The sequence below is a fragment of the Fukomys damarensis genome, unplaced genomic scaffold, assembly GCF_012274545.1.
Source record: "Fukomys damarensis isolate Sample0158 unplaced genomic scaffold, DMR_v1.0_HiC HiC_scaffold_12, whole genome shotgun sequence".
In the NCBI taxonomy this organism is placed as follows: Eukaryota; Metazoa; Chordata; class Mammalia; order Rodentia; family Bathyergidae; genus Fukomys; species Fukomys damarensis.
In genome coordinates, this window is record NW_022900924.1 from 49,317,692 (window position 1) to 49,333,296 (window position 15,605).

The following is a 15,605-nucleotide window of genomic DNA, read 5'->3' on the forward strand; positions in this document are numbered from 1 at the left end:
CCTTCTCTCAACATAACCCTGTTATGGGGGGGGGCGCTTTTCTTCCCGGTCAACATCTTACACACACCTAGTGCTGACAGTTACCCAAATTTTCGAGAATACAATGACCTCATCTAGTCAGCACAAACACAGTGAAAAGTCTTACTGTTTTGCAGTCTTGGAGACAGGAAGTGACTCGCTCACAGTCAGCTGCGGATGTTACCCATGTGGGGAGCCAAAGCCAGGGCCCCTACTCCATCGTGACCAGAAGTCAAAGTGTGAACGCGCTCTGTTATAGGGTGGAGCAACCGTGAGTAACCTGGGCATCTCCACACTGGCCACTGGGTTCCTCTCCCTAGACTCCCTGAGGCCACCATTTCACACATCCCCCTCCCACTTTAGTCCACAGCATGGACCTGGGCACGGAGCTGGCCCTCTGCTCTACACTGGAGCCTCCGGAGCTGGTCAGTGGATCTGGCTTCAGATAACAAAGCCAGCCGAGCTCACAGCCTGGACCCATCTGCTGCACGTCGCCTTTGCACACCACCGTGGACTCCCCATCAGCTCGCCGTGTCTCCACCAGCTAGCTGGTCACCTCGAGATCTGTGCAGCAGATAAACAGGCAGCCCAAAGTGATGTGAGGAAAGAAAAAGAGAGAAGAAATAGGTGTGAAGGATTTTTAACTGGCTTTTACTGAACTTCTGGGAGGAAAGACTGTAAGCACCCACCCTGCCCAGCCTCAGACTGTCCAATATAGAATCTGAGCTCAGATTTTTGACTTGACTCCATCTTTCAAACTTCATGGTCTTGGTCACTTTCCTCATCACTGAGAAACACTATCAGATACCCGCATTTTGAAGGTTTATTTTGGCTCACGCTTCAGCGGTCTCTGTACCTGTATTGTCAGCTGCCTCTGAGGCAGGACGGCCTAACAGAGGACATGGTGGAGGAGGAGCCGCATACTTCTTGGAGGCCAGGAAGCAGAGAGACAAGCAGGGAAACAGGAAGGAAGTAAAACTTCCACAGCACAACCACAGTGATCCACCCCTTCAAAGTAGGTCCTATCTCCTAACCGCCATGACACCCCTATAATCCAGTCACCTTCCTAAGGTCCCGTCTTTGATCACAAGCTTTAGGGGGACACCTAAAATATAAACATATAAACCATGTCACATGCCTCCATTTTTCACATATAAAATAAGGGTAATAATAGTGCCTGTTCTAGAATATTACTGTGTGAGTTAAAGGAGATAATAAGTGTAAAGGGCTAAAATGTGTCTAGCACAGAATAAGTGCTCAGAACAAATGACTATCATTTTTATTAGAAACGGATGAAGATTAATAATATACATAGGAACTTCCTAGTGTAATGCCTGGCAGAGACTCAGCACTCAGTAAACAGCCACTGTGTAATTATTTCCTCATTTGTAGAGCACATTGTGATTCTTCTCACATGGGATTACTTTAGGATGAGATACTGTATATAAAGCTGTACAGTTATATGAGATTATTCACAAACTTTTTTATTAACTTCAGTAGTAGGGCACTAATTCAAAGAAGTGTGTGTGTGTGTGTGTGTGTGTGTGTGTGTGTGTGTGTGTAATGTGCCTGGGTGTCTTTTGAGATACAGAAGCAAATAATATCCAAAAACTATTCAGACCTTCAAAATGGGAATTGGCAGGTGAAGGATGCCCTTGGTAGAGAGGACGAATCAGGTAGGACTTCACTGAAAACAAAGAAAAATGCCCAGGTCTGGAAGATCGGAGGGTCTAGACTCGTGGGGATAGATAGGAAAGAATTTCCTCAGTCGGAGAGCTACAGGAGCCCACCCGGAATGGAAAGGAGACATTCAGTGAACTGCAAGCTGGCCCGCATTTAGAGAACACAGCCCAGAGGAGAAGGGCCAGAGAGGGAGGAGACAGCAGACCAGGGAGGGGGCCAAGGAGGCCAGGTACCCCAGGGAACCAGGGCCTTGTGCTTCCCACTGATGGCCAGAGGGCACTGAGGACACCCTAGAGGCGGTGATTTGCTTACCGGAAGATGGCGAGGAGCAGTGCTTCTCTGAGGCCAGGAGCTGAGGGAGGTAGGATAGTTTCATAGCCCCTTCATAGCACTTCTCAGATTTCATAAATTACTTTCACATTTCATCCTCTCCACTGACCTCTAAGTTCCACACAAGGTGAGAATGAAGGCTTCTCCTTTCTCACGTACCCCCACCTGGCACACCACACGGCAGCATAATACACAGTAGGGGCTCAGTATAGGTTCAGCGTACAAATAACTTCTTCCTCCATCCCAAGAACAGAAGGACCGCCAAAGTGGACCCAACCAGGCCAACAGATTCCCCACAGGATTTTTCCTGCTTTATAACTGAAGCAAATAGAAGTTAAACGGTGATGGTACATCCTTACATCCCTTAAATAAAGAATAGAGGAGAAAGGGGGAAAAATTACAACCTGGAGCAGGAACATCCTTCCTGTGACTCTGTGTCTCTTGACTATTCTAATTAGTCATGCTTGTGCTCCCCAGTCTTCCACTGAAGGCGGGCGGGGCAGGCTTGTCCAAAAAGCTATGAGTTTAGGCAACTGGTTTTATTGTCTTCTCAAGCCCTCTATGACCTGGATCCCTTCCCAGCTGGAGTTGGGAAACAGAAATCCAACTGGTTTCCGTTGTTCAGGATTTAGGGCAGCAGCTGATAGAAGCCTTGCCCACTGTCCTACCCTGACCTTCTTTAAAATATCATCACCGTCACCTTCCTTCATCTCCCTCGGGAAGGCAGTTGGGTGCTGTGTGACTTGAACACAGGCACAGAACTCAGTGGGAGGAAGAAACAGAACCTAGAGGTTACTGTGTTCAGCCCCTTCAGGTTACAAAAGAGAAAGGAGAGGGAAACACAATGTCCAAGGTTGCCCAGTTCATTAGTGATGGAGGACAGGAGCCAAGACTTCTAATTTCAAGTTTAGCACTCTTTTCACATATCATTACACTTCCGTTAATGGAGAACTCATTTCCCTGGGGTGAGGGACGAGGAGAAGCAGGCCGTGGTTTGAATCCCAGTTCTTCTCTATCATAGACTTTTAATCTTTCACAAGATCCCCGGTGTCCTGTAGCAACAATAGCCATCATTACTGGCCACTTATTTGGTGCCAAGTTCAGGAAAGATAAAAGAAACGGCTCAAAACGGTATAAATTCCAAGTCACAAAGCCAGAGATTGAGTCTAAGTTTGTCTCATTTTAAATTTCATACTTTTCTTCCATTGTAGCATACTGCTTCTGTATGCCTCGGCTTTCTGAACTATAAAATACAGGATTATCTTTAAGACTGAGATAGAAAGTGTCTAGCACAGGATGGCCATAGAGTAGGTGTTCTATATATGGTAGCTAATATTATTTTCTAGGAAATATTGAGTATATTTGAACATTAAGCCTTAAATCTTACCATTTTGATTATACTGCTCAAGAATATTAGCTTTTATCAACCATCATCACTATAGGAATCAGGTCAATGTGCCCAGTCTGATGTGTCTCCCAAGGAACTGGGCTGCATGCCTGTGAGCCAAGCAGAGCAGGTGAGGAAGGATGGGGCTGGAACCTGCCCAATCATGCTGGAAACCTGAGCCAAACGGGTCAGATCCAACAAGCACAGCTCCATCCACCCATGGATCCAGTACAAGAGCTTACTGGGTTTCCTAACTATAAGGCCAGAGTACACAGATCAGAGGTTGGCAGATTTGGGGTTAGCTAGGGTAGGCAGGCCTCAGCTTCTAAAGGGCAAAATTACAGGAGCAGGATCTAAGCTACTACTTCCGGCAAAAGAAATAGCAGGTTTTAACTAGGAACAAATGAAGCTGGGTAGGTAGAGCACCAGAAAAAGAACACAAAAACCAGGATCACAACAGAATCCAATCGGAAGGCACAGAGATTACAAAAACGGATCTAGGGAACATGGGATCTAGGGAAAACAGATCTTCTGAACATGGCAGGCGAGTCTTTTATCCCCCCCCCCAATTATTTAAACCATGGAATACAACAGTAATTTCTGGACATGTTTGCTTGGAATGAAAATATGAAACCATACGTATGAGAATGATCCCACCAAATTCAGAACAACTGGTTTTGTCTGTTTCCTATGCAGAGGGTAGGGGAGGACAAAAAAAGGTAAGTGGGAGCTGTAACTATGTATATTATGTTTAATTTCTTTTACGGGAGACATGAAGAAAATAAGGGAAAACGTTAGCAGCTGTTAATCTGACAAGCAGTCCATCACATCTGTTATATCCTTTTCGTATGATTATGTATTTAATATTTTAAAATAAACATATGAAACAGTGAATGGATTTTAAATCTAATATATTTGATTAACACTGTGTTGTTGTAGAAAATCTGGGGATTTTATGGATAATAACAGAGAAAGATGATGAATTTTAAACATTATAGTGTTGGGTACCTGATGTGATGCCTCTCAGGTGTAACTTGTGAGAATCGTAGAGGACCTTTGCAGAGGTTTGTATAACAACAGCCTATTCATGTACAGTGGGAGGAGAATGTCTGGATTCTTCACACCATTTAGCCACCATTCCAAATGCTGGCTTGGCTGCCCAAAAATCTTATATTCTCATATTGAAAGAACTCCTAAGGAGACCTTTAAATAGTCAAAGCTAATGTAGACGAAAGAGCAGCACGAGAACCATCAATCACTGGTTCTAACTGACATTTGTAGGACACACTCCCCAGTGCCAGCCGAACACTCATTCTTGTCAAGTTCACACGGAACAGTCACCAAACCATTTTCTGGACCATGAAGCAGACTCCTTTAGACCCATACTCGGAAACAAGCTTCATCTTGCATACAATTGAGGGACTAACTTGGGTCATAGACCACAGTATGACAGAAGAGAATACACAATTTTTTGTACAATGGGCAGCAGCTGTCAATAATAACTGGCAGCCAAGCTGCTCAGGAGGAGATGGAAGACATAAAAAGCCCAGATACGGCAGCCCGGACAGAGCTGTATGGAATGACGTAGTTCAGAGACATTCAGTTACAAGCCCAGAAATGCCCTGGGGAGTCCTGTCCTTAGATACTCAGAGGCTTGATAGGAAGAACAAAGTCTCAGCTGAAGAAAGAAAGCTTGGGCCTGGGTCTTCCACCAGCCCACAAGAAACTGTGGACCAATCCCTTGGATTTCCCCTTTCTGGCGACCAACTTCCTCTTGAGTGATGGCGTCACTACCAGTAGACTCGAGTCACTCTGTGATTTCCGCTTCAAACTTTCTGCGACTATTTTCGTACTCATTCCCCTTGGTCTTCAAAGAAAGGCTCATTTTCTTGGTAATCTTTGTGGTAGGGGATGTTGTGAAACCTCCGAGGGATACATTTGCTTACATGGAGTGGATTATTTTCCCCACAACTGTGGATATGTGCAGACATCTTTCAAAGGGTTCCGCAAGGACATATTTACAAACAGTCTCCCAAAAGCAGTAAAATGGCAAAATAAGCCTCGCAAGAGAAATTCTCTAAACCAGACAATTTAATTCTGAACAATAGACCACATGAGGGTGTATAAATAACTAATTATGCCGGACAACATGAGCAGCTTTTTTGGATGATTGCAAAATTGGGGAGGAAGGAAATGTGATGGATATTTATACATTTGGGCTTCAGTCAAAGATTTCATATTCACTCTTAAGCAATTTGACTTACAAAATTAGATCAAACCAGAACATGGCCACACAACTCGAAACTGGCAGAAAGTCTGCTATCTCAAGGGAACAGTTTGTGTCCAGGCATCCCAAGGGAATGGAGTAGAGGACCAAGGATGCTACCCTGCAGTCTTCACGAGCTGTTTGGTAAGTGGTACCATGGTCTCCATAATGACCTGCAGAAAGGGAGGAGAAATGCTTTGGGAGCATTTGTAAAAAGTTTTCCAACGGGAAACCCGCTCATCTTGTCATCGCATAAGCACACGCGCCTGCATACTCCACAGCACATCTTTCCTGTCACTCTGTGGTGTTATCAATGCCATGCCACGCCTTGGAGATAGAGTTGGATCTCTGTAAGGTGTGTGAGGGTATGTACTCTACCACTGTACATTCCGTGCCTACACAGAGATACTTCTTGGGCCAGTCAATTAGGGATGAAATGAATAATACATAGTCCTTACCCTAAAAGAATCCTCAGCCTAAAAGATAACATACAACTGCACAGCTGACCCTGGGACAGAGGAAGAGTCAAATACGCCATGACTGAGGCACCACGAGCTCTGTGAACACATAAGTAAATATCATTAGTGTGTTCTACTATGTATTTGGATGAAAATTTATATGATACCCTGAGGTACAACGATACAAGTATGAAGAGGAAAGAGTGGTATTAATTCTGTCTTTCTGTTTGTTGATGCAAGGTGTTGAGATGTAGTCCAGGATGGTCTTGAACTATGTAGCCCAGGATGAGCTCAAAATAATAGGAATCATCCTGTTTCAGCCTCCCAAGTGATGGGATTATAGGTGTGCAGAGCCACACCTAGCCACAGAGGATATTAATTTACATCCGTGGAATAAGGGAACAGGGCTCTGGTAAGGACATCTGCTGGTGTTTGAGTTCCCCCATCAGGGGGAAGTATTCAGCTGAAAGAAAGAGTTCCAGACTAATAGGTGGATTTAGTGGACTGTTGGCCAGAATGGGCAAAGAATGTCTGGGGACAGATGCCCTCCATTGTTCCAGCACAGTGAGAGTCTCAAGCAAGGATCCTAGCAGAAGGGCTCCAGAGTCCTCCAGCTCTAGGACCTAGTATCTGGCTCCTTTGGGCAAAAGCAGAACAGCGTATCACTAGATCGCTGTCACCAATGTAAGCATTGCTCTAGAGCCTGGAAAATTATCACTTTGTTTTGAAGAGCTTTTTGACTGTTTGTCCTTCCATGGTGTCCTTCCAGCCAGTACATGAAGCTTGGGCTTGGCCTCCCTTAACTCATTCCCACCCATGCCAAAACTACATTCTCTCCAGCTTAGTTGAATCTTGTGTCCCCACTACAGAGATGATGGACTTAGGGGAAAACATTCTCACACACAAAGCTAGAGAAATTTTGGCTAAATTTTGGCAGAAACTTTAACTTTTTCTGATAGAAAAATTATAAGTGTTTCTGAACTTGAACGAGCGAACTCAGCCAATTGCCAGACCGGAACGAAAACTTTCTCAAGGTGAAAGGTACCGTAGAGTTAGTTGGCCATGTCAATTGTTAGAGAGAACACTATTTCCTAACAGTCACCGAGAGTCGGAAGGGAGAGCGAATGGGTCAGAGTTACATAGACTTGCTCAGCTTTCAAAGAGTTTTTCCTTGAAAGACAAAAACAAAGGCAGGATGAAAACTCAATCAGCCGCTTCCTTCAGGAGGTTGTGCTGCAGCAGAATTGGCCATCACAGATGTGCCAAGAATAGAGATCTTAAATGACTACCAACAAGAACACGGGGTCAGAAGTCCCAGAATTATTTCCTACTTGAATCAAAGAAGCACAGGGAGAGAACAGGGCCTGATGTCAAATGCAAAGTGATGTTTAACCAGCAGCCACACACTGATCCCCTTGGAGTATTTACAACTTTGAGAGGTAAATGAGCAATCTAGATGTGTATCTTATTCGTTTTGATACCTAGATGTACTCTTTCTCTGGGGAGAAATATGTTACTGTAAGGCTTACAGTGCTAAACTAAGACCTCAGCCTCTACATGATGCTTATTATTTTCTTCTTCATTTTGCAGTACTGCGGTTGAACCCAGGGCTTTGGTTGTTTGTTTGTTTTTTGAGACAAGGTCTCACTATGTAGTTGAAACTGACCTGGAACTCATTATGTAGCCCAGGTTGGTCTCGAACTCACAGAGATCCTCCTGCCTCAGCCTCCCAAGTGCTGGGATTACAGGCATGCACCACCACACCTGGATTCCCAGGGCTTTGCATGTTCTAAGCAAGCACTGTACCTCTGGGTTATGTCTCCAGATTTGCCTTTCTGTTTGGCATTCCTCTCTTTACCATTTGAAGCAGCAAACCTGGATGAGAAAAGCCGTGGATTCAAAAATGGGTCTGCCACCTTTACAGGCCTCTTGGGCTCCCTAGGCTTTAGTTTGAAGTATCAAAACCGGGGAACATTTTTTCAATGAGCAATCTCAGAAGATCATATATACATATATGTATATGCTTGCCACACTGTAAGAGATTATAACTCCTTACTGATTAAACCCATCAGGCAGCTTTTCTTCAACTTCAGTATCTGCTTGCTTCCCTTAGTGTCACCAAGTATTGATCTGCGGCTGTTACTCCCCTTGCAAGCCTTCTTTCTATCCGTCTCTGTCTTACTCTACAGTGGAACTAACAAGGCGTCATACCTGTGGAGCGCTAGGCAACTTCCAACCCGTGAAAGCTGTTTGCACTGCTTACATCAAAGCAAATAAACAGGGAAAGGCAGTAAATTAATTACCACCAAGGGGAGAAAATAAGAACCAAGGTCTGTCATGTAAAGGTACAAGATCCCAATGATGACTGTAACTGTATCATATACTTAAAATGTACCAATAAAAAAATTAATTCCCACCATTAGTGATCCCTAACAAAGCATAGCCCAGCAGAGAAAACTGGATCAGCCAGCCTGGCCTAGAACATTCTGAACATAAGGAAGTTCATCATACTACACAAGAACTGGAGGCCAGATCTTCCTGGGCTTCACTTCCTGGCTGGGCAACCTCATGAGATCACCAAACATTTCACAATTTCCTTAGTACAACTTCGGGAATAGTAACCACCTATTAGTAGTTATCAATATTAAGTGAAATGAGGTATTTAGAGAAGACTCACCTAAGCTAGGTGTAATAGAACAGGCCTGGAGTCCTAGCACTTAGGAAGCAGAGGTAGGAGGATTGGAGTTCAGGACCAGCCGGGACCTATAGAAAGACCCTGTCTCAAAAAAACCCAAAATGTTAAAGGTGTCACATAGTTCAATCCAAGCATTTTGGGGCTCCTTCTCTCCCCTAGGGATGGAGAAATAAAATGAAATAATTATAACAATAATAGCTAATGTTTATGTAGCATTTATCACATGGAGGCAATGTTTGATTATGCACTGCTCAAAGAGCTTTACTTACATTGACCCATTGGGCCTTCAGAACAACTCTGGGACAGAGTAATGTCTTCATTCGCACATTGCAGATGAGATTAAGACAGGCAGCTGGACACCAGGCTAACCTGCAGCCCATTCTTGTGAATATTAACGTACAAGGGCTGTTTAGCTTTATGTTCTAAGGTCCAGAGCATAGGTTCTTGTTTTTCCTTATTAGTATGGAATGATTTACTCCACACCATATATTCTCTCTCCATTTTTAATATCACACTAGTACTTCCTCGTTCTTTGTAACGATTCAACTTCAGATGAGCTTGTTAACTCAATGTTAGCTTTTCCCCCACCTAAAGTGCCTTTGGAAAGTCCCCAGATATCCTGCAGGTATTTACGACATGAGGAAGAGCATTGTATATGTAAACTTCAGTGAGCATTAACAGTGACTGATTTGATTTCGCTGATTAGGTGATGGAGGAAATGAACAGGTAATGGGGTATTTACAAAAGAAGGTCAGGAGAGATCCAAACCAGAAGCCTTCGTGGAGGCCCCCAATCTCCAAACCTCCTAGCTGTGGAACAGGAGAGGAAAGCACCATGTTTACATTTGCTTGTGAGGGATTCTCTCATCCCACAAGTGTTCTGATTTGGTCCCATCCACCATGACACCTGCAGACAGTACACTGCTGTCTACAGAAAGAAACCAACCTCAGCTCGGCCTGAAGAGTCTAGTCCTGGCCCTTGCTTGGTTCCATTAGTCTTCCAACAAACCCCAGCCATTGTGCGCTTCCCCAGACTCCCAAATCTCTCCGTGGCTCGGGCAGACCCCTTCTTCTCTGCCTCTGCCAACTTCCTGTTAAATCTCCAAGACTTTTGAATCTTTAACTTCGTGTATGTCTTGGATACTTCCGATTCAGAAGTCCATCTTTTCTTCTTTGGTTTCCCATTGCACAAAATAATACTTCTGTTTTAAAACTGATCCCTTATTGCTTTGCATTAAATGGATGTGTGTCTATTTCACCAGGGTGCACCTCCACCTGGCAGGGAGAAGGTCACATTCCTCTCTGAGCAGTCCATTAACACAGTTCCTGGCAAGAGGAAACTTTCAATGTACTTTCCTGTATGTGGACTGAGCTTCACATACAGCAGACAGAAATTATTTTGGGACTCAGATTCAAATTGTGAGTCTACTCCTACAGACTAAACCCGCCAATGTACTTTTCTTACAAGAACTGTAAAATAGTACATCAGTCCTGAGAGCCAGAGGGAAAACTCAGCCATTAGCATTTAACAATTTGTTTAACTAAAGAAATCCTTCCACCAGAAAGCATGATTTTGACTTCTCTTATTATCCACAGCTTGAATAAGAATTATTATAATCATAGCTCCGTGGCAGGAGTCATTTATTTTTAGAAAGGAAAATTAATAAAGAACAACAAAGTTGTATTTATAGAATCTCATTTAGATTTTGGTTTTTTTTATGTGCGTTTTTTGGATTTTTTGTTTTGTTTTGTTTTGTACTGGGGATCGAACTCAAGACCTTGCACTTGCGAGGCAGGCGGTGGAACCACTGAGCTAAATGCCTGGCCCTCATTCAGGTATTCTTTCCACATACTTCCTAACAATAATTAACTCTATGGTGCTTTGTAGGTGGTAGATCATTTGTGATTTCATCTTCATATTAATACGGAGAGGCTGGGTTCATTGCCAATTTACAGATAAGAAACTGGTGTAGGCAAGCAAAAAGACCATAAATTATCAAGTACTGCAACTGAGTCTTGACTCAGAACCCCTCTTTTCTGGGTTCTGTTCTTCCAGGTATAGGTAAGCATTTCAGAAACTCCCTTTAGTGTGTTTTCCAAGTTAGTCACTTCATTTCCAGACTCCTGGGCCTAAGCAGAGTCCTGTGTGTGTCCCTGTACCACTTCAGCCACAGCTATGTGAGTGCTTTTAGGCTTCCTGGTGCTGTGGAATCTTCATGCAAGGGTGTGTAAGTGTCCTCATGACACTCGAAAGACTCAGTTTCATCCCAGTCCCCTGCCTTCAAGAAATAACCTTTGTCCCAACTCTGTGACCCACCCCTCCTTCCTGTCACTTTCACTCTGCCCCAAATCCTGCCTCATTCTTTCAAAATGAAATTAGAGATGTGACTGTACTCAGGGAAGGTGCTGTTCTAATAATCCGAATGCTCTTCTATCACAAGACCATTGATGATGTAAGTTTTCCAGTGTCTGGGACAGAGCTGGACATATGGAAGATATTCAGTACATATCTGTGGTTGAGACAAGAAAATTAAACAAGAACCAATAACATTAATAAATATACTATTGGGCCCGGGGATTTAGCTCAGCGGTTCGGTGGCCTGCGTTGCAAGCGCAAGGACCCGAGTTCAATCCCCGGTACCAAAAAATAAAACACTATTGAGACAATTACAATAAATCCTAGAGCAAGAATAGAATACCTGAAAATCGTTTTTGTCTGAGGTGGTGGCAGGGAAAGAGTCAGGAAACTGTGGCTTTTATTACATGCTTTCTGCAGTATTTGACTTTGAAGTAGCGTCAGCCTAATCTAAACCGCGTCTTTTCCTCAACCGTCCCACTTGAAAATGGTACCCTTTTCACCTGAAATGTGAAAACCAGCTACCGGGAGGCACAAAGCCACTGTGTTTGCAACTTAATCCCATGTAACGGTTTAGGTCTAAAATATTCCCCAAACGTCTCACGTATCAGAGGTGGGGCTTTCAGATGGCGACCGGATCACAGGGTGCTATGCTCCTCAGTGGGGTTCATACCCGAATGTGGTCTTAGGAGGTGGCATCCAGCTCCAGGAGGTGGGTCACTGGGGGCAGTGTATCTCTGGGTGAGTATATCGCTCGCCCTGGTGCTCTTTCTGCTTTTTGGCTACCATGGGTGGAGTAGCTTTCCTCGGCCATGCTGGTCCACTGTGCCATCTTCGTCCTGAAGCCAGCTGGTCATGGACTGAATCTTCTGAAACCATGAGCCACATAAACCTCTTCTGCAAGTTGCAGGGATCAGGCATTTTGGCCCAGTGATGGGAAAGCAGACGAATACATCACACATGTGGATTACTTTAATAAAAAATCAGGCGTTAAATATAGTTTATGAATCAGTCCAGTCATATCATGTTCTTTTCTACTTGCTTTATGAACAAAAGATGAGAACTCCTGGCAGGAGCAAGCCTTTCCTTTCTTTATTCTATCTGGAGTCTACAATAATAAAAGCAACAATAGAAGAAACGAGCTCAATTAGAAGGCCCCACTCCTCTTTTATGTGTTCAACACTGTTTCTTTCAGAGTGATTGTCTAGACCTTATCCTGATCAATTCTCTCTTGAACCTACTTCCAGGGTACATGGCAGCCCTAGAGACACCCCACCAGACAGTGTGCTCCTGTCCAAGTGTATTGGCAGGGGCAGCGCTGCCCACTGCAAAGGTCAAGACCAGGCCGGTCAAATAGGACGTACACATGTGACTTCAGACCACCCTGATCACAGCTACTGAATATGGATGATGTACCACAATGGAAATGACGTAACTTACCTAAAAGTTCAACAACAATGCTCAAGCTTTAAATGAAAGAAGGGACAATAAAACAGAGAGTAGAAGTAAGGAGAAGGGTGCTTGGCCCTGACACTGATGCTCCGTGGCTATGGCTCCCTCAATAGGCCATTTCTCTGGGCCACAGGTTGCTCTCCTTTGAGATGACAACAAAATCCCACCTTGCCAGCTTCATAGAATTGCTATGAGGATCAAAGGAGATCCCAAGTTTGAAAAGTTTTAGAAACTATAAAGCTCTGTACATTGTGAAAGACATTTGTTATCAAACAACAGACTGAAAAGAGGAGAAACTGATTTTTCTCCCTGGCCTGGAACTTTTGAGTCATAAAGCATCTAACTCAGCAGCTCTGAGGCAGACCTAGAGAAAGAATTCTGGCCCTCTGCCTCCCGTCCCAGTTGTTAAAATCAAGCATGTTACTCAAGAGTAGAATGTATCATGCGATGTAGTCTGTAAAAGGACCCCATCTGCCCTCTCCAGGCCCTCCACCAGGACCTGGGAGACAGGTGTGCTGAGTGCTTTCTCCATGGGCCCAGTCTTCAGAGTCAGACTCAGAAAGTAGACACCGAGGGCCTCTGTTTCTGAGGAAGTTGCATGGCATTTAGCTGAATGCCCAAGGCCCTGCAAGACAGGTGCCATCATCCTATTTTCAAGACTAGGCTTGAAGTCATAGAAATGAAGCAAGTAGCTTGTGTCTGCCCTGCTTCAAGGCCCACATCTCCTCTGTCTGAGCTCCTGGCCCTCAAGAATACTGAACAAGGAAGAATTCAGGGGTCTGCCCTGAGGGTGTCTGAACAGAGCTCTGGGCTAGGCAGGACCCTTGAAAATTCTTACTCACCATGGAGGTCTCTTGGAGAATGCCCGTAACCCAGTAACAACAGTACTGCTAGCCTGGAGAGTGACTTCTCTAGGATTTGCCTGCCAATTCCACTCCTCATTTCCAAATCCTCTCCAGAGTACTCCTATAGGGCATTGTTATACCCAGGATCTTCCTAAGCAAAGACCTCTTCCAGGAGGCACACCTACCTCAGCCTCTCTCATGTGTAGAGTTCTCAACCAGCTATGAATTTAACTGAGGACAATCATTCAATCATTTCCAGAAGGGGCAGTCTCTTTGGCTGTGGTCAGAGGAGGCCTCAGGAGAAGGGCCATCACACTGCTGTACTCTCCAAGGTTTTTGGGCAGCTGCATGAGTTCTCTGTCTCTATTTGTTCTATCTGTCTCTGCCCTTCAGAAACAGGATACTGGCTCTAGGGTCTTTCTAATTTAGGAATTTCACTGAATTTCTGGATCTGGAACCAAGATTAGGATTGCAGATGAAATATACTCTTCTCTGCTGATTGTGGTGTTGGACATTTCCCATATGCCTAACCAGGGCTGTGTCCCTACTCCCCACTTTGGGTCCACCTCTGATAACCATACACTAGGCCAGCCCCTGGAACTTTCAGCTCCAGTGCCTGTCTCCAGAAAACCTTGTAGCTCATAGTCTTCTCTGTGACCATGACCTGGGGCTTTCTGCTGTGTGCTCTGTAGCACTAGGGCCTTAAGGCCACAGGTCAGGCTAATTCTGTATGAAGGTACCTTGGCCTGGTCTCTTCTAAGATCCAGTACTGTGGGAAAGGTGATCCTGCAGGGCTGATGTGAAGTGGCCAGCTCAGGACAAGCAGAAACTACTACTCAGGCCCCTATCACAGCAGCTTCTTTCAGGCAGGAGACAAGTTAGCTTCCATTGGCCTCTGGCAGCAGACATGGGGTCCTAATTTTGGCACACAGAAGGATCACACAGAAGGAGCAGGTAAAGACAGCTGGGGTGGGTGGGGATCCACACTGGTCCCATATGTACAGATCATAAAGAAGTTCCTGGAGATTGAAATGGCTGGATCTGCCCCTAAGCAAAGAAAAGGCATTGGAGTTGAGGCAGAAAATGGAGTAGTTTTAGAATTTTAGGTCAGGCTCCATGGTGCCCTGGGAGGTTCTGGGCACAAATGTGGACTGGAGGTGAATTTGTAGGTCTCATAGAGCTCAGGGGGAGAGAAATTACTTGGCTGTGAGTATCTTGTTCTGAACTCTCCTGAGACAGGTAGAAGAGCCACTATCTGGGCAGAGCCCCATCAGATTCTTAAGTGAAATCTAGGAGTTCACATATAGAAGAGCAAGGTGGTGGGAGTGTGGTTCAGAGAAGCAGGGCTGGAAAGATAAGAGGCCTGAAGCATTCAAGTTTAGTAAGCCTCTCTCACCTCATCACCTCCCCTAAAGAAGCAAGGATCCATCAGCTTGTTGGAAGAGCACAAATCTAGGAAATGGTAGAAAGCTTCCAAGCCATGTGCCATATCAGGGACTTTCCAGGAGGTTCCTTGGCAGCAAGTGGAACATGGTCAGCATGTTTGGGAACAAGTGAAAGAGGATTTGGTCAGTGATTTGGGTGGGAAGGGCCTAGAAGTGCTGCCAGTTGGTTAAGTGTTCTTTTGCTCAATTCAGATAGAAATCATGAATCAGTAAAGTGCAACTCTGCTAGTGGTCCTGACACCACCAGACAATGCCAGAACAACACCAGCAAAGCTGGATGCCAGTAGTTGAAGCAGGTTCATGCCAGCTGCTGCCACTGCCGGTCTCTGACATCTGACACCAGCATATGCTGGGCACCATAGATGGAAGCTCTACTGGGGGCTGGTCTCTGTCACTGACCTCTCTTGGCTACTGGTCTGTGGATCTCTTTAGGACTGAGAGTCCCTAGTGTTTATTGCTCTTTCTTTGAGATGACTGGCCTGTCCACACCACTCAGGATAAAAATTACCACCATATTTACAGGTCTACCAACCACCAAACAGAATCAATGCAATAGCACTGGTGTGTCAGTACACCAGAGAGACCCCTCCAAAACTATGCCAAGAAATGTGGGGAAGACTGCAGGCCTGTGATTTGTCCACACAGTGGTGATTCAGCAAGGGAGCAGGCAA